Source organism: Globicephala melas, chromosome 18 (genome assembly GCF_963455315.2).
Source record: "Globicephala melas chromosome 18, mGloMel1.2, whole genome shotgun sequence".
In the NCBI taxonomy this organism is placed as follows: Eukaryota; Metazoa; Chordata; class Mammalia; order Artiodactyla; family Delphinidae; genus Globicephala; species Globicephala melas.
Genome location: NC_083331.1, coordinates 26,981,099 through 27,000,168, shown reverse-complemented (window position 1 = coordinate 27,000,168; position 19,070 = coordinate 26,981,099).

Sequence of the window (19,070 nt, the reverse complement as noted above, 5' to 3'; positions counted from 1 at the left end):
GTAAATGTAATACAGAGTTGTGGCAGATACTTTGGAACATGCAGAAATAAAACCAGAAGTCACCATAATCCTGCCATTCAAAGATAATACACGTTTTCTTGTTTAAGTCTTTTTGATATGCCTATATGTACATAGAAAGAAAATGGAAAAGTACACTATGTATTGTTTTGTGCCCTACTTTTGTGTGTTTATTTTCTAATTATAGAAATTAAGCATAAATGCATTTCATAATAGTTTTGTGTACTTTTCATTCCTTTTTGTACAGATTTAGATAATATATACAACATACAGTGCATTTTAACAAAAATTTGATCACATAATTGTGTTTTTCAGGCTTGTAATTTTTCATTATTACTACGTGGTTTATATTAATGTCTCTCTAACCCATGAACTCTAAATTCTATAAGGCACATACCAAGTCTCTTTTATTATCTTTGTAAACCAATGTCTCAGCATCAATCCTGGCATGGCTGTAAAATTAATACCTCTTCATAAGTCTAGATGTTAATTTCAATTCTTTCCCAGATATGTCACTAGATTTTCTATCACTGTGCTTTTTTGTTTGTTTGATTTGTGTTTGATGATAAAAATTCACTTTTTCTAATTCTTTTAAAATATAGTTTAGTGTTATAATTTAAAAGAGACTGCACCATGAGCTTCATAGGTCATATCTTAACCTGATCTGTGTGCTCAGTGTTCTGTTACAAGTAGAATTACCAAGAGAATAAATTTGAGTAGTTGTGAAAACTAAGGTAAAATATTGCTTTTTTATTTAATGTCCTAAAAGAGTATTCAAGAGATACTACACTTGAAAATGAAACCATAGTTACCTCTACACCAATATTCTTCTCATTGGCCTCCTATTGTCAAGTTTCCTGTAGGAAGACGTTTGAGGCTGATCCCACTGTGAATTTTAATTTTTCCTTCGTAATACTCATCACACTTGTAGTTATTTCGTAATCATTTGTGTTTCCCACTAGATTGTAATTAGAAGACAACAGAGATAACGTTAAGTTTTCTCACCCCTGTAAGCACTGCACCTACTATCTGCTTGTCACATAGTTATTCGTTAAGTTGAATTGAGCAGAACAGGTTTATCCTTGGGTAGTATGCTTGATCTTCTAGATCAGTACTTCATAGCCAAGAGAAAGTAATCATATAAATTTGCAAAATCAGTAGATGTAGAGAGATGAGCTTATGGAATTATCAATACATATCTTATAAATCTTCATATGAACCTACCATGACAGTGCCTAGAAGCACACAATTGAGGCTTAATAAGTATTTATTGAAGGATATATGATTCACTGAATGGTGATTAAATAAATACAAATAAATAAATACTTGCTGTGTAGGTGAATGAGACAAGATGTCAATTATGAGACATTGTCCTTGTATTGAGTCCTTTTTGTCACTTGTTGGTTATAACCCAGATCAGATTACTTGAACAGATTTCCTCACATGGAAAACATAAATAATATTTGTGTCACTGGATAGTTCTGGACCTTTAATAAGATATACCTGTGAAAACACCTAGTAATATGCTTGGTACATAATGAACATGAGGTACATATTCTGAAGATTCTGGCCACCATAACAAATTCCACTCCTGGTGTGGATTAGAAAATTCAAGATATGTTTCCTGGGTTTTTTGTTTTCTTTTGTCTTGTAGAGGAAGCAAGTTGGACATTTTTTTTTTTTTTAGAGTATGTAATACCTAATATGAATGATCCCAATGAACTTTATAAAATAATATTATTCTTATTAAAATATTTAGGACATGCTTTAATTGCATCTTGTGAGGTTATTTTTATCTTACAAAAGCTTCTTTAAAAGTTTGCCTTGCAAAGATTTTTAATTTCATAAGATTATAGTAGAATGTGTTATTTCTAAGTAAAGATATTTCTTGATGCCTCTTTACTAGTAATTAAATTTCCTGCTTCAATCATCAATAATTCCGGAAACCTACTCATTGATTTACTCTATAGCAGTATGACTAATTAAAATATTGAATTTCAAGGTAGGAGGCAATATGCAGAGGTAATATTTGACTTTAATGGATTGTTTTATAATAAAAGTATATATTGCTTTAATGTCTTCTAAAGATTTTTATGCTGTTATAAAAAATATGAATTATTGATATTTTACTATTAAACGGGATATATTTTTAAGAACTTGAAATTATCTGCCTTCTTTTACTATCAGACTTCTTTGAAGAGGTATGTGCTCACTTCTCCACTATCATTCACTGCTGTGTTACTGCATATTCTGATTCTTTTCCTAAACTTCCAATTTCTTCCTTTATCTTCTTCTTTTGGAATTCAAATTCTGTCATCACAAACATCAAGATCCTTGTTCTCTCCAGACATCAATGTCCTCCGGCAAGAAAGGGATTTTAAGGGCTTCCCTGGTGATGCAGTGGTTGAAAGTCCACCTGCCGATGCAGGGGACACGGGTTCGTGCCCCAGTCCGGGAGGATCCCACATGCCACAGGAGCGGCTGGGCCCGTGAGCCATGGCCGCTGAGCCTGCGCGTCCGGAGCCTGTGCTCCGCAATGGGAGAGGCCACAACAGTGAGAGGCCCGCGTACAGCAAAAAAAAAAAAAAAAGAAAAAAAAAGAAAGGGATTTTAAGATACTTACCAGAGCCACAAGTTTATGATTCCATTTCTTTTAAAGACCTTTTGTCTTATATCACCTTCTACACATATGTATTTACCAAGATTTATTCCTTGACTTTTCTCTCCTCTCCACTACACAAAAAGGAAATCTTATCAATCTCTGCTTCAAAATTCACCTCTAAAGAAACTCCTAAATCAGTACCTCCAGGCATAATGTTTGGCCATATTCTGTCTTCATTGAAACACTTCAACTTGCTGTGTCTCTGAAACTCTTCAGGAAACATAGTAGAAGAAACCCCATGAGAGTTCTCTCAGGGTTCTGAACATGTCTAGAATGTTGCCTGGCCCTTTGTAAGGGAATATAATGCAAATAAAATACAGAAGGCCCCTGTTCTTATAGAACATATGGTCTGGTTCTCACTCTCAGATCCAATTGGAAGAAGCTCCCTCTATCTTCTGTTCTCAAATTTCCTATAGGCATCTCTCGTCTGAGACACACCCATCCCTGTATTCCTTGCAGGGCATTTTACATACTAGGCATGCACGTAGCTTTTAGTAAATGAAATACATATCTAATTTTAGATATTATGTGAGATAGAAAAAGTTTAACCTGTCTGATCATGTAACAGCATAAAGGAAATTAGAAAAAGGGAAGGTCATATGTGTAGACTTAGATGATCATGATAGGACAGTAAGGAGTGAGGAAGGAGAAAGATGGACTACTGTGGGCAAGGAGTAACGTGTGTGGTTTCGGAGGAAGGTAGGGAAGAGAGCCAGATCTAGGAGTCTCCATTACTCCCAGCACACTTTCAAAAAATAAAGATTCAAATCAGATTTGTTAGGATTTGACATCGGTAACAGTTCCCAAGAGCAGAGAATAGTCCTAGGATACAAAAAGACAACAAAAAGCAAGTAACACTGAGAGAGATGTGTCAGGAGTAAGTCCTCAGGCACATGGCTGATACATGCTGAAGGATTTTAGCTCTTATGAAAGAGATTTTTTTAACATCTTTATTAGAGTATAATTGCTTTATAATGGTGTGTTAGTTTCTGCTTTATAACATACTGAATCAGCTATACATATACATATATCCCCATATCTCCTCTCTCTTGCGTCTCCCTCCCATCCTCCCTATCCCACCCCCTAGGTGGTCACAAAGCACCGAGCTGATCTCCCTGTGCTATGTGGCTGCTTCCCACAAGCTATCTATTTTACATTTGGTAGTGTATATATATTAATGCTACTCTCTCACTTCGTCCCAGCTTACCCTTCCCCCTCCCCATGACCTCAAGTCCATTCTCTACATCTGCATCTTTATTCTTATCCTGCCCCTAGGTTCTTCAGAAGCAATTTCTTTTTTATAGATTCCATATATATGTGTTAGCATACGGCATTTGTTTTTTTTTTCTTTCTGACTTACTTCACTCTGTATGACAGACTCTAGGTCCATCCACCTCACTACAAATAATTCAATTTTGTTTCCTTTTATGGCTGAGTAATATTCCATTTTATATATGTGCCACATCTTCTTTATCCATTCATCTGTCAATGGACACTTAGGTTGCTTCCATGTCCTGGCTATTGTAAATAGAGCTGCATGAGCATTGTGGTACATGACTCATTTTGAATTATGGTTTTCTCAGGGTATATGCCCAGTAGTGGGATTGCTGGGTAATATGGTATTTCTATTTTTAGTTTTTTAAGGACCCCCCATACTGTTCTCCATAGTGATTGTATCAATTTACATTCCCACTAACAGTGTAAGAGGGTTCCCTTTTCTCCACACCAAAACCAGACAGAGATGTCACAAAGAAAGAAAACTGCAGGCCAATAACACTGATGAACATAGATGCAAAAATCCTCAACAAAATACTAGCAAACAGAATCCAACAGCACATTAAAAGCATCATACACCATGATTAAGTGGCGTTTATCCCAGAAATGCAAGGATTCTTCAATATATGCAAATCAATCAATGTGATAAACCATATTAACAAATTGAAGAATAATAACCATTTGATCACCTCAATAGATGCAGAAAAAAGCTTTAGACAAAATTCAACACCGATTTATGATAAAAACCCTCCAGAAAGTAGGCATAGAAGGAGCCTACTTCAACATAACAGAGACCATATATGACAAACCCACAGCCAGTATCGTTCTCAATGGTGAAATAATGAAAACATTTCCTCTAAGATCAGGAAGAAGACAATTTTGCCCATTCTCACCACTAGTATTCAATTTAGTTTTTGAAGTTTTAGCCACAGCAATCAGAGAAGAAAAAGGAATAAAAGGAATCCATCTCGGAAAAGAAGAAGTAAAGCTCTCACTCTTTGCAGATGACATGATACTATACATAAAGAACCCTAAAGATGCTACCAGAAAACTACTAGAGCTAATCAATGAATTTGGTACAGTAGCAGGATACAAAATTAATGCACAGAAATCTTTTGTATTCCTATACACTAATGATGAAAATTCTGAAAGAGAAATTAGGAAACACTCTCATTTACCATTGCAACAAAAAGAATAAAATACCTGGAAATAAACCTACCTAAGGAGACAAAAGACCTGTATGCAGAAAACTATAAGACACTGATGAAAGAGATTAAAAATGATACCAACAGATGGAGAGATATACCATGTTCTTCGATTGGAGGAGTCAACATTGTGATATTACTTATGGGCCCCAGTGATATTACGTATTCCTCTGTAACTTTCCTTCAGTGGAATGACTTAATGGGGATTTACCTTACTTACTGTCATAAAATAATTTGATTTTGTTGCCTACAATGAAATTTATACCCTTTGAACAGTACCTTGAGATAAGAAAGCACAGATCATTATGTAAAAAGTGGCAAGCAGTGAAGACCCTGCAAAATGTATAGTGATCTTCTAATTTGGTGAAGAAATTTTATAATTAATTTAATAACATACACTACAATATGTAAAGCAATTTTGCACAGCTATGTATAAAATTTTAATTTATTTTGGATAAATTTAAAGGTCTATACTTTTAGGTAGTAGAAAGAAACAGAAAATGTAAAAACACTTTAGTTTTAATTAACTTGTGAACACAGAAAAAAGAAAAGGGCTAATTTTTCTAATAAATGTAAGCCTCTATTCATCAAAGAAAAAATATTCATTCTACCACAATCTGGGAGTTATATGAAGAAAAGCATTTTATAAATATAAATTATGCTTATTTAAAAAATATTATGCAATTATATAAAACGTAAGTCGTGCTCTTATGTCTACTTCTGGTTCCAGGAAAACAGTCAATATATTATCTTACACATATTTCCAATCTCTTTAGTGCTTTTAAACTTCCAAGACAAAAGATTACTTAAAAGTGAAGACATATAAGAAGTGTGTATTTTTAAAATTACAAATGAAGATAACTGTCTTTTTCCTCAATACTCTAAATAAAAATGAAGTTAGACAAAAAAACAAAAATCCCCGTTTGCCGTTGGATATTTAATTAGATTGAGCAGCAGGACCTCTTAGCCTGATAAGACTCACAGTCATTTCCAGCTCTGAGTAGAAGAATTGTTTAAGGTTTATTAATTGCATAAACTACTCTTGTTGCTCTTTTTTTATCCTCTTTTAGCTTTACTCTCATATTGTCCAAAACATGCAAAGGTTTAGCTACATGTATCAGAATATAACTAAGTTTTCACAGTTAGCAGCCAAGTGGTTTATTCTGTTTCGGTTATCACAGAAGTCCAAGGAAAGTGAAAGTATTCAATTATGAATATGCATTAATAGGAAAAAACGATTATGATGAAATATGCATAATACTGGCTTTGGAGTCTGAAAGAGCAGGTTTGGAGGCCAAGATCTGCATATATTAACAGTGTGGCCTCTGATGAGCTCCTTAATTTCTTTAAACCTCAGTTTCCTTATATGAAAAATAATTACACCTTAGGGCTGTTCTGAGGATTAAAAGATATAACATATGTAAATCACTTCCCACAATGTCTGGCTTAGAGTAGGCACTCAAAATTGTTAGATCTCTCTTCCACTGATGAATTAAGATAGTTGGGGTTTACATACTAATAGGTAACAATGGGTCTCATTTTGGTTTTTAAAATTGGTGTTTCAAAAGATGAGTAACTGATGGGAAAACCTAACCAACTCTAAAAATGCTGCCTGATAACGACATCTACACATCATAGATGTTTATCTACAATTCCTCTGTTATCCATGTGCTTTGCTTTCTCTCTTGTAGCTAGATTGACTCTCAGAGTAACTATCTAAAGACAAACCCTCCTCTTGGGCACCACACCTCAAGCACTCTTACCTAATAAAAGTCATTCTTTAAGTCTCCATTCTCTCTCTTAGATCATCAGTTTTTCTCCTACGTGCTGGATCATTCTTAAGTTTAAAAAGACTTCTCTTGGGCTTCCCTGGTGCCGCAGTGGTTGAGAGTCCACCTGCCGATGCAGGGGACACGGGTTCGTGCCCCGGTCCGGGAAGATCCCACATGCCGCGGAGTGGCCAGGCCCGTGGGCCATGGCCGCTAAGCCTGCGCATCCGGGGCCTGTGCTCCGCAATGGGAGAGGCCACAACAGTGAGAGGCCCGCATACCTCAAAAAAAAAAAAAGAAAGAAAAAAGACTTCTCTTGACCACAGTGGTGTACCTAGGGCTTCAGTAGAAGCAGTCTGCTCAGAGTGCAGGCAATATTAGATGATTATATGATGTTATATATAATATGTGTGTATGTGTGGTTAAAATTGTCATATGCATTACTTATCCTTTCACAAACCTTACATTTATGTGAAAGTTAATTTCTAAAACCCATGTATAGTCTTCAACCAACACATGAGAACTGGGGTATTCATTTTGAGGATTAATTAATAAGTGTTTGGAATTATTTGAGCTTGCTTCAGATGGAATTCATGTATTTCACCAAGGTACATGACAGTACAAAAAAAGGAAAAACATAACAGATAAATATATTTAAATTACTCCAGTGAATTATCTAAGAAAAGGAAAACAAATAGATGAAGGAAAGCTTCAGTAAGGCTTAGAAAATGATTTGTACATAGAATGATAGGATTGAAGTAACTCAAGTTCTATTTTCCATGTTTACAATCATTGTGTTCTCATTGCCCGCTTTGAATCTCCTATTTAAACACAGGAATATGTCACAGCCCTGAGGTTCTCCAGTCTTAAATTAAGAGCAGCCACCAAACTAAACAGGTATATATTTACTTAAGAAAGCAATTAAATAGAAAAATTATCTTATATATTAGATAAAAATGTATGGTCAAGCAAGAGGTCATTGTTTCTTTACAATTGTATGGATGATATTTTGTTCTCTTTTTAGCTAAGCAAAGTGTTTCAAACTTTACAAAGAAAGAACATCTTATCTTGTTAGGAGTGGATGAGTATGAATCTTCTGAAATTGTTTTACAAGATCTGCATGCAGAAAATACCTCTTGGGAATGTACTGAGGATATCAAACTACACACTTAAGCTCCTTCAGCTCTAGAAGAGTTCATTTACTCTTAGGCTTTTTAATTGATGAATTTTTGCAAGATTGTCAGACTATCCCAACAATTTCAACAGAAAATCTATTTTTATTTATAAGAGTCTTAAGAATGAGTTTAGTATCTTATCCATGAGATGACTATTTCATTCTTATCCATGTTTATTATCTGGCTTTTGAACATTTTGTCATTCTAAAACATTTTGCTAGCATGATCTCATTTATCATTTATTGCTTCTCTTATCTTTTTTGCTACTAGCAGGACACTCTCTGAATTGTGTATCTTTTCAAAGTAACACATGCTACATGAGGCAAAGTGCCAAATATCACTCCCCAGGTTACCCTCTCTCTCTTGAAATATTGATTTTCTTTTCTGAGGTTGATCCAAGAGTCTCATAATGTTGGTGGCTGTCTACTGATCTCCCCAATGAGGAGGAGGACCTCCATGGTTCCAGTCTTGTCAAGTAGTCATAGCTTTAAAAATTGGTGCATGCTGTCAGTAAAGAGAGATTAAATTGTAACCTCGCTGTTTCACACTTCACAGCTAATAACATGGCCATCTATTAAAAGTGCTCTTTCTTTGGAGGTGAATACTGCTGTTTCTGCTAAAATATCACCTGTGTGTCATTCAAAAATCTTGTGATATAGAAAATTGCAGAAAATAATGACAGAATGTACAGGCAAAAAAATCTATGCAACTTTGTAACTAGAACACTAACAGCTTTAAACAATACGGAAGCAAGTTAGAGATACTACCACAGTTAAAAACACATTAAATTACTAATGACCTCCCCTTTAAAGCAATAATGATAGCTTGATGGGAAGTATGGAAGGAAAGGATTGTAATAACTGAGTTATTTAGACAAGGACGATGTACACAAATGTAGTGGACAACCCCAACAAACACATCTAGAATAGAGTATCTAGAATTAAAAAAAAAAAGAATAGCGATGAATGGCATCGTCTGTAGCAGGTATGTCTCCACTATTTAGGACACTAAGCACTAGTAGTCTAATATGGGTATGGCTGTCCTCTTGGCAGGGCAAAATATGAATGCATTCGGCAAAATCACAAGGAAACAACAGGGTTTCATTCTTTAAGGGTTGAAACTGACAGTTTTCTCTCGTGAACCAGAGAAAGGTATGTAACTCTACCTTCTTATCCATGAATGTCCCTCAAAAGAGTTGTATTTTCAGGCATTATCACTATTATGGGTAAGGAGACCATTATATGTATAAATATCAATTCTCAAAAACAGAAAAGGAAACAAATTTGTGAGAATTGAAATTTTAGATTTTTTATATTTCTGTGTTCACTTATTTAAACATTTTATATTCTCTTACATCAAGCTTATTATTTTCGATTTAAAGATGGCTGTACATCTGGGTTATTTCCACATTTTAGCAAAAGAGAAAATGATCAGAATTATTAACAATAATTTTATACAAAATTAAATATGTATGATGTTTGAAATTATGGATCATTATAATGCTGATGTTTTCATTTACTTTTTTTCTTTTTGTCTTTTGATATTTGCAGTGTTCTCTTATAATGGAAAACAAAGATTTGGAAGGTCAGATTTGAATAATTGATAATCTTAATTGAGAAATTTTGTGGGCCAGTAACATGGTAATGAGCTGATCTGATTTGATTCTAAAGGTGACAACTACTTTACACAGTGTATATTATTGATAGTTATATTTTACAAATGAGAAACCTGAGGCTAAGGAACATTACGTAAATTCCTATGTTACAACTAGTCTAGTAAGTGGTAGCTCTGTGATTGGAATGCAAACAGTTTTATTCAAACCTCATGCTTTTAGCAACATAACATATTAAAACATGGAACTAAATACTGATTCTGAGTATTAATAAAATACAGAAATATAGGAAGAGGTAAATGATCTAGAAAATGTCCACAAAGAGAAGATGACTACAGAAAATGGCTTGAAAGGAAGCAGAAAGTGCAATACCCTAGGCAGAGAATAAACTTAGAGACAAAATGTTGCATGGAGAACACAGGGAAAGAAAATATGTTATCTTTCCTCTGGAACAAATAGCAAGACCTTTGGTACCCTATGACCTTGGGATTCAGAATCGGCCTGACGCATGCACAGTCAGCATGCTTGGAATGTGAATAGGGTAGGATGAAAGAGGATCAAAATTTTAACAATGTTAACAATCATATCTTAAGAGCTATGACCTACCTAAACTCAAAAAATTCAAATTAGAAGCTGATTTCATATTTCACAGTCACTAGTTAAGGTTTATATATAATCTGAAAAGAAAGTCAGATGTAGATACCACAGGACCTGGAATATTCTTATCAGATACGTATGTCAATTACTAAATCAATACTGTCTTATATTGTTTAATGATATTTTTAACAAATAAGCCCTATATTTTAAATATTCCTAGAAGAGTTAGGTAAAAGGTAAATATTTCAATATGGTGATATTTCATGGATATGTTTAGCTAGAGAAATTCGCATAAAGATGTCCTTGTTAAATGTACTTAATAGTCAACATTTTTTACTTCTCCACTTCAACTATTAGCTTAATCTCACTAAAGAAATTTCTTCATGAAAAGGTATTAAGATAAACTGCAAGAGACAGTAGTATATTTAGATTGATGACATAGTGAACAGCATAGAATATACATATCACCTTTTATAAGTTATACTACTAATTTAATAGCATCAAATCATAAAAAATTAACTTCTGTTTTTGAATTCAATGATTTTAAAATGGATCTCAATTTCGGAAATATTAAAAGAAGAAAAGATGAAAATGAGAATCTTCGAAAGAGGAAATATATTAATTGTTAAAATGTTATTACTTCAAACAAGTCTACTTCAGTAATTTTATTAATATGAAAATTTCTATAAATTGGCAAAAGTTAATCAGCATATATTTAAATCACCATAATTCCATCATAAAGGAGGGGCATTTTGTTGAGTAGTCTTCTTTACACATGTTGTATACATAGAAGATAGTAACCATAGTTAGATAGCTAACCAGCTAGATGACAGCTAGCTAGCTAGCAAGATAAACTATTGATAGTGATCTCTTATCTGTTGCCTCAAAGTCTTCCTTCTATAAGTCTCTTCTGTGTCATAGAAGGCTGGAAGCCTTAAAGTTGTATTTCTCAGATTCCCTTGCTATCTAGGTTCTAATTAATATTGGCCAACAGAAGACTCTGGCATATAAGAAGACAGGAAGAGAAAAGCCATTTTGCTTCTTGCTCTAGTGGTGGTAGAGGCAGCAGCAGATGTCAGTGACTGAAAGAGACTGTGACCTCCAGCAGAGTTGGTTTTCCCAGCAGGGGCAGTGGGGGATAGACCTGAAGTGGCAGCAATTGTGCTTCCAGCAACTGGACCTGAGTATGGACTCCATGGACAGTGGCAAATTTTTGCTGTCTGAGTAACAACATTTTAGGTTTGTTGCTCTTCTATCCTTTCCAAGAATTTTGTAATTATTTCTTTTTGTATAAATTTCTCTCTGCTTGAAAGAAAAAGAAAGAAAGAAACAAAGAAAGGAAGGAAGGAAGGAAGAAAGGAAGGAAGGAGGGAGGGAAAGAGAGAGGGAGTAAAAAAGAAAAAAAAATATTAACATATCATTATTGGAAGCCTTCTCCCCTTCTTCTCTTTCTTCTGTTTTTCTCTGTAGACTCCTGGGAATTCATGGTATTATCCAGAATTTGGTTGATGAGAAACAGATAATGCCAAGCTAAGTTAAAATGTTTTATGTTTTAAAACACTGAATGCAAAGCATATAAGAAAGAAAAATTAAAGGACCACTCAGGCACAGCATGATCAAAATGGAAGAGAAAAAAGAGAGGTAAGAAAGTCGTAAGAAAAAAGGGCAAGACAGGAATTTGGGGGAGAAAATGTGGAAGAAATATTGGGCACAACTCTGTTGATTTTTTATGTTTTTTGGCTTGAATTCTACTTTGATATCGGTTCACAAAACTACTTTCTTATTGCCTCAATTTGCTTATTAAAAAAAATCTCTTTTAAAAATATTTAGTACTTATCACTGTAATGTTTCTTTTCTTTTCACTGGTGTATAACATATAGTTAGTTGGCCTTTGACTTTGAGTCAAACTGAAATCTTGTTTTCTTCTAATAGGTAAGTTTGTTGACTCCATTAGTTGATAACACTGACATTTATTCTTTAATTTGTCAGTCTGTTATAATCATTATGCATATCATTTTATATTTGCTGAATTTGTTTAGTTTATTTTGCTTTAAAAAGATGTTTTGGTATTTTAAAAAGTTGGCATTTTTGTTCAAGTGGTTACCTTTGTGCTTTCATCATTTTTTTATCCACCTTTTAACACCTTCATAACTTTCTTTTCCTAACTAATTTGGCAGTTTTTAAGCAAATCCTTTAACACTCACCTACTGCTTAATCAATGGGTTAATTATTCGTTTCTCCTTTCTTCTTCCTATATTTTTATTTCATCTCTTGATTTTCTTTTTATTATTATTGTTTTTTTTTCTTTTGCGGTACGCGGACCTCTCACTGTTGTGTCCTCTCCCGCTGCGGAGCACAGGCTCCGGACGCGCAGGCTCAGCGCCCATGGCTCACAGGCCCAGCCGCTCTGCAGCATGTGGGATCTTCCCAGACCGGGGCACGAACCCGTGTCCCCTGCATCGGCAGGTGGACCCTCAACCACTGAGCCACCAGGGAAGCTCTCATCTCTTGATTTTTAGTCTATATTTCTTTGGTTTTCTACAATAGCAGAATATTCATCTTTAATGTATCACAGCCTAAATTTACATAATAATAGGATACTTCAAACAATATAAGAACCTTTTAGTGGTAAAACGTTTTTATACCCTACCCTCACCCCCACCAATTTGCTCTACCCAAAAATATATTTCTGCTATTTTATCTTAAATGGGTAATTATATTTTAAAGTAATTAAAGATAATCAAGAGTTGTTTCTTATTTAACCAGATATTTTTCTTCTTTGATATTCATTATTTTTCAAACTTCATTACTTTCTCAAAAATGAGAAACATTTTTCAATTTACAGCATATATGGCATCTTTTTGTGTCATTGGGAATCTTCCTGGCTCTCCAGGCCCACCCCCCAGTTTTCTGCCCTCAGCAGCTCTACCTTGTTTTCCAGACCCCAGCCTTCCTAGAGCAGCTGCAGTGCAGTCAATGAAGGGCTGAAGAGCCTTGGAGAGATTTCTTCCAAGTGCCTCCAGTTTGCGCTTGGTGAAAATCAAGTGCGCCCTATAAAAACTTTTCTAAGTTCTGTTTCCTGGTCTCCAGCTAAAATATGGTGGCAAGTATACAGGAGTTTGCTTGTAAACATGCTCAGAAATAGACTAAAAAAACTGCTAGAAAAGAGACCGTTTATGTAGCAACTGGTAAAATTAAGTAAACAGACTGGTTGATGTGAAAAAAAAAATAGTCCACTCTCACTAAACACAACGCATTCTTTGATAATGAGTCTCAACTCCAGTTATTTACAGAGAGGTAGTAATTGAGTATATGGGAAAAAAATCTAGAAGAGTTGATATATGTATATGTATAACTGATTCACTTTGCTGTACACCTGAAACTAACACAACATTGTAAATCAACTATACTCCAATAAAATTTTTTTGAAAAAAGGGAAACAGGAATGAATTTTAATAATGACAAAGAAGAGAGCGGTATCAATTGAGGGTAGGTTGAGAAAAATGCATTTTCAGAAAAAAGATGCAAAAGCAAAGAATGAGGCCTTTGGGGGAGCAAGGTTAGTCTGACTTATGAGATCTTGTTGGTTAATACTGGGGTTCAGGGAACAATGGAAGAAATATTTGCTGCAAACTTTTGCACCCCACCCCAACATATTTTATCAGAAACTCTTGGGGAGGGCATCCAGAAATCTGTGTTTGAAAAAACACTTCGGGTGATTCTGATGCACAATCAAATATGGAGACCACAATTTAAAAAAAATAAATAAATGTTTAACTTTTAATGCAAAATAAACTTTTAATTGAAAATACAATGTAGAAAATTTGTGACTTCAAAGCATTTAGAGTTTAAGAGCCTTTAGGTACATGGGAAGTGCTGTTCTCCAATATTTTACAGCAAATCCCTAGGAAGTAACAAAAAGAAATTTCTATTGAATCTGCATATTTCTGTTCATATATCACATAAAACTGACATAGAATAATTTTTCCATTTTGGGGAAAGACTTTTCTTTTCCTTGAAACTCTCAGAATGGAATTATGAAAATCCTATGTGATTTATAAAGACCAATGGCAATGCAACAGTCAAGAGACAGATTTAAGTGATAGTTTGTACAAAGACATACCCATTATTTCTTGCAATGAAAGACTAGAAGTCACAAAGATCCCTCACCACACACACAAACTCATAGTATACTTTGCTCTTTATGCTACAGCACTTTCCTCTGATGTAGTAAATGCTTTGAGAAATAAGGGCACTTGTTATTTTTCATTGTTGTTTATGGATGATTTTATTTGACCAAAATCTTGGGATCAGCCCTATTCCTAGCTGTCAACCTGTTGGAAAAACACAAAACAAAGCAAAAGAAAAGAAGTGTTTTATAAGCATGCAATATTTCCTATATTTAAAAAATTAATAGAATAGCCTGAAACATGAATTTGAAACATAGTATTCTTGGACCCTTATCCCTAAATCGATTTAATTGCAGTTATTAACTCATACCAAAGACAGTAATAGAGGGAAAACCTCTATTATGGTGGAGATGAATACATAGTTTCATAAGGAAATTTTGAATTTCTTTGATGGGAATATCAGCATATTGTAGAAGACATTAAAAGATCATCATCTACAAAAGGATTTAGTTAGTGCAAAATGAGAAGGGAAAATAAATCTTAGAAACATCAAAATCTCATTCCTTGTTACCCAAGTTCTAATTTACTGTCCGCTGCAAAGAAATGTTTCTCTGCCCCATCTAAGTTCATTTACCATTCTGCTTTGGTCACTTCCACCTGTGCTACCACCCTGATGGGAGCCACCATCATTGCTCACCTGGATTATGGCCGAATGACACCCTGCTCCCAGCATCCCTTGCCCCATTTTAGTCAGCTACTCAGCTCCAACCACACTGGTGTCTGTGACATTCTCATGACACATCAGGTATGCTCCTGCCTTGATGCATGTCTTTTCTGTCTTCTTTTTCTTCTGATCTTTAATCAAATATCAGTTTCCCCAAAAAACATCTTTGGTCACTATCCAAAATTGAAAGCCCCTTTTTACTTTATTTCCCCCTTTGAACTTGTTTTGTTTTGGAGACAGCAAATTATGCTCAGAGACTAACTTTGCCAGTAGTTTCTTCAACAAAGTTACACTGGGGTAATTAAAGTAATTTCACAAGTCAATAGCATACAGGATAATGTCTCTTAATAAGCCAATAAAGAAATAACATACTCCAAACAAATGATAGATTAATTACATTGTTGTTCCAGGCAAGAGGGGATGACAAAAATAAAATCCAAATTCAGTTGATATATACTTTTTCTAGGAGGTTGGTTCTTTGGAGAGGTCGCTTAACCAACCAGGATGCCCAGCTGCCAGGTGAATGGAGGTGAAACGTCTCCCTGTGGCTAGAGCACGTTGCTAGGGAACCAGGGCACCAGTGTTGTCAGGCAAGGTGACCTTCTTCCCTGGGGCCACTGCAGTGAGGTAAGAATTGACTTTACCAGGAAGGAGCTAATGTCCCAAGGTCTTCAGAGAGCTAGATCAGCAAAATATACCTTTGCACAGTCAAAACTCTCAGAGCGTCCTTATGAACTCCGGGTATCTATAGTCTAAATGTCCCCTTACCATAGTTGCTTCTTCATATTATTTGTTTTTGTTTTTGTTTTTTTTGATCAATAAGCCCCCAGCAGGAGCCTCTCTGTAGCTGAGCTCTGAGTGCTTATCAACCACAACAGATGAGATGACATCCTGACACAGCTTACCACATTCTTATATCAAAACAACTTTACTTCTAATAAGTTTTTTTATCCTGTCCATAAACTAGAGGATTAAAATAACTTCACTTAAGTTCATAAACAAGCAGCTTTGAAATCATATCAAACTAATATGCAGCATCACTTATCACCATCTAACTCGCAATATATTCAGTCAATTATTTATCTTGCTGATTTCTAATCTCTCCAGCACACCAGCTCATGTAAGCGCCAGAGGTGGAGTTCTCTTCTGTTCTCCATGGTGTCCACTGTGCAAAGAGAATGATCTAGTATTGAGTACACAGGCAAATAAGCATCTACTGATTGAATGAATGAAAATATAAACAATAGTGATGCAAAAACTGGAGACGGAATATCAACAGAAGTTTATAGAACAACAACAACAACAAAAAAAAGCATCTAAAAATAATCAAACTCAGACATAATAAAATAAATGTATATTTAAAAGAATCAGTGAGAATACCCTGCACTTGGCAGGTACAGACTTACAGACTGAAGAGTTTCTGAAATTTGGCAAACGATGAGAACATTATTTGCAGAGCACATAAAATCTCAAGTTCTTTGTTATACGTACTTTCTGGCAAGAAGGTTGCAATAGACATAAAGTAATTCTTTCAATCTGAGATGTTCACTACACAGAAGAAAAACCCACAAAAATAAAACTTAAAATAGGAGAGGGTTATGCAGCTGTATAGCACAGGGACTTCAGCTCATGCTTTGTGACCACCTAGAGGGGTGGGATAGGGAGAGTGGAAGGCAGGTGCAAGAGGGAGGGGATATGTGGATATATGTATACATATAGCTGATTCATTTTGTTATACAGCAGAGACTAACAACACTGTAAAGCAAGTATACTCCAATAAAGATGTTAAAAAAAATCGGAGAGTGTTGAATTGTATTCTTCATTGGTTTTGGAAAACCTTCAGCATTACAGAAGGCTGCAAAGTATTTACAAGAGAAAAAATAAAAAGAGTTCACAGCTACTTAAAAGGTCAATAGAGCAGCCAACGTTTGAAACAGTGACAGAGCATTTTGCATGCTGGTGAAAGTGAGCTCATTAGCAGAGTGATGGCTTAGATCTGACTCTGGGGGAGGAAACAATTGAACTTCACACAGTCCGTCCTGCAGAGCCCATTGTGAAACATCCTTGGTCTCACTTTGTTGGAAGCTGCTCAGTGTGCTTTCCGGCCTAAGGTAAGATAGGAGTCAGTACAAAGGCAGATGGAGAGGGACAAACATTTTGAAATAAACAAAATGAAAGGCCACCATAAAAGTTGGCATAGTATAAAGTAAGATCCCAAATTCCTATATGAATCCTTTGAACACAGAATGTGCCAAAGCCATTGCTGAAACACACTAAAAGTCTCAACATATGATCCTAAATATATATATATTGTGTGTACACACACACACACACACACACACACACACACACACACATACACAATGTATATCAGTATGACTATTCGATGCTGCTGACTCTAGGAGAAATTTCCTTTAAAAATGTCATTAAAAATTTTTATAACTGGGTAAGAATATAAAAGGCATCTAATTTTAATCATCTTAATTAGAAACTGGACAATATGTGGTCTAATTGGTCTAAGTTTCAAAGACAATTCTTTAATGACTAAAGTAAAATAAAAAAAATATGACTGCAGTTAACTATTTTCTACATATTCATAGTCAAAGGGAAAATTGCTAATAATAATAGAAGTTGCATGTAATTTTTTTAAATAAAATGAGCAGAAATTATTGTATTATCCCTGAGATTTCTATTTTTTGTAATTATTTAATGTGACAAATTTCCCAAGATTATCAACTTTTGAACTTCAGGAAAAAAAAATAGTTGTAATTATGTAATATTTATGGGAAAATAATAACATTAAATTTTAAAACTTGAAAATCAGGTACTATATCAAACAATATTAAGAAAGGTGAGGAACAATGGAAATGTTGACTGAAAAAATTGCATAACCCAGAAGTTGAGAATTGTGTTTTATTTGGAAGACTTTTTGAGGACTTCAAGCCCAGGAGACAGCATCTTATATAGCTCTAAGGGACTGCTCCAAAGAGGTAAGTGATACATAGGGATTTTTGCAAAAAAGACCAATTAGTCAGAATATCAAAAGATTACCGTTAATTAAAGGAAACAAGATATATCAAGCTAATGAATTCAGCACTTTAATATGTATGGGAAGATGCAAGAGTCTGAGCTCATTGAAATCATTCCTTTTGTTACTGAGCTCAGGTGCCAGTAATTCGAGAGGCAAGTGTCAGTAGAAAGGAAAGGTGCTTTAATCAGAAAAGCCCGCAATCTGGGGAAATGGTGGACTCGTGTCCAGAGACCAACTTCGAAGATTCTGCTCAGCCATGACAGTTTTTAAAGGGAAAACTGGGGAGAGAATCTCAGTGAATCATTGAGACAGGAGATTGTGTTCTGCATCATTCTCCATTGTGTACAGAATGATTGACTCTCTTCAGATGTTATCTTGCCAAAGTGATCTGCCTGCAGGATTGTTTAGGGGGGCTGTTGAGCGTAGAGAGCCAGTCATTTTTTTAACTGCTTAATTTTTCATTTTATCTAGGAAAAGACTCAACAGGTTAGACAAGGCATGGTGTGAATTCAGGAAAGTATGTCAGGAGTTAGGTTAAACTGCCTAGTGATCTCATTCCCATAATTAGGTTCTTTGAAGGTTAGAGAGGAACAGAAATGGACAAACAGGAAAGGGGCAAAAGAGCTGCTTTCACTTTGATATGCACCTTAGCTATCTAGGGCCAGTATCCTATTCTTTCCCATCCTGAGTCCCGTCAGGGTGCACCACTGAGGGTGGCTGCAATGGCTGAGGGCTTGGCAGGGGGTAGCTCATTTGTCTCCATCCTGAGTTCCCTCAGGGCTCACCATGGGGGGTGTGCTGTAGTGGCTTGATGTCGGCAACATCCTTTGTTTACTGACATGGCAGCAACATTTTTCATTCACAGAAGTCAT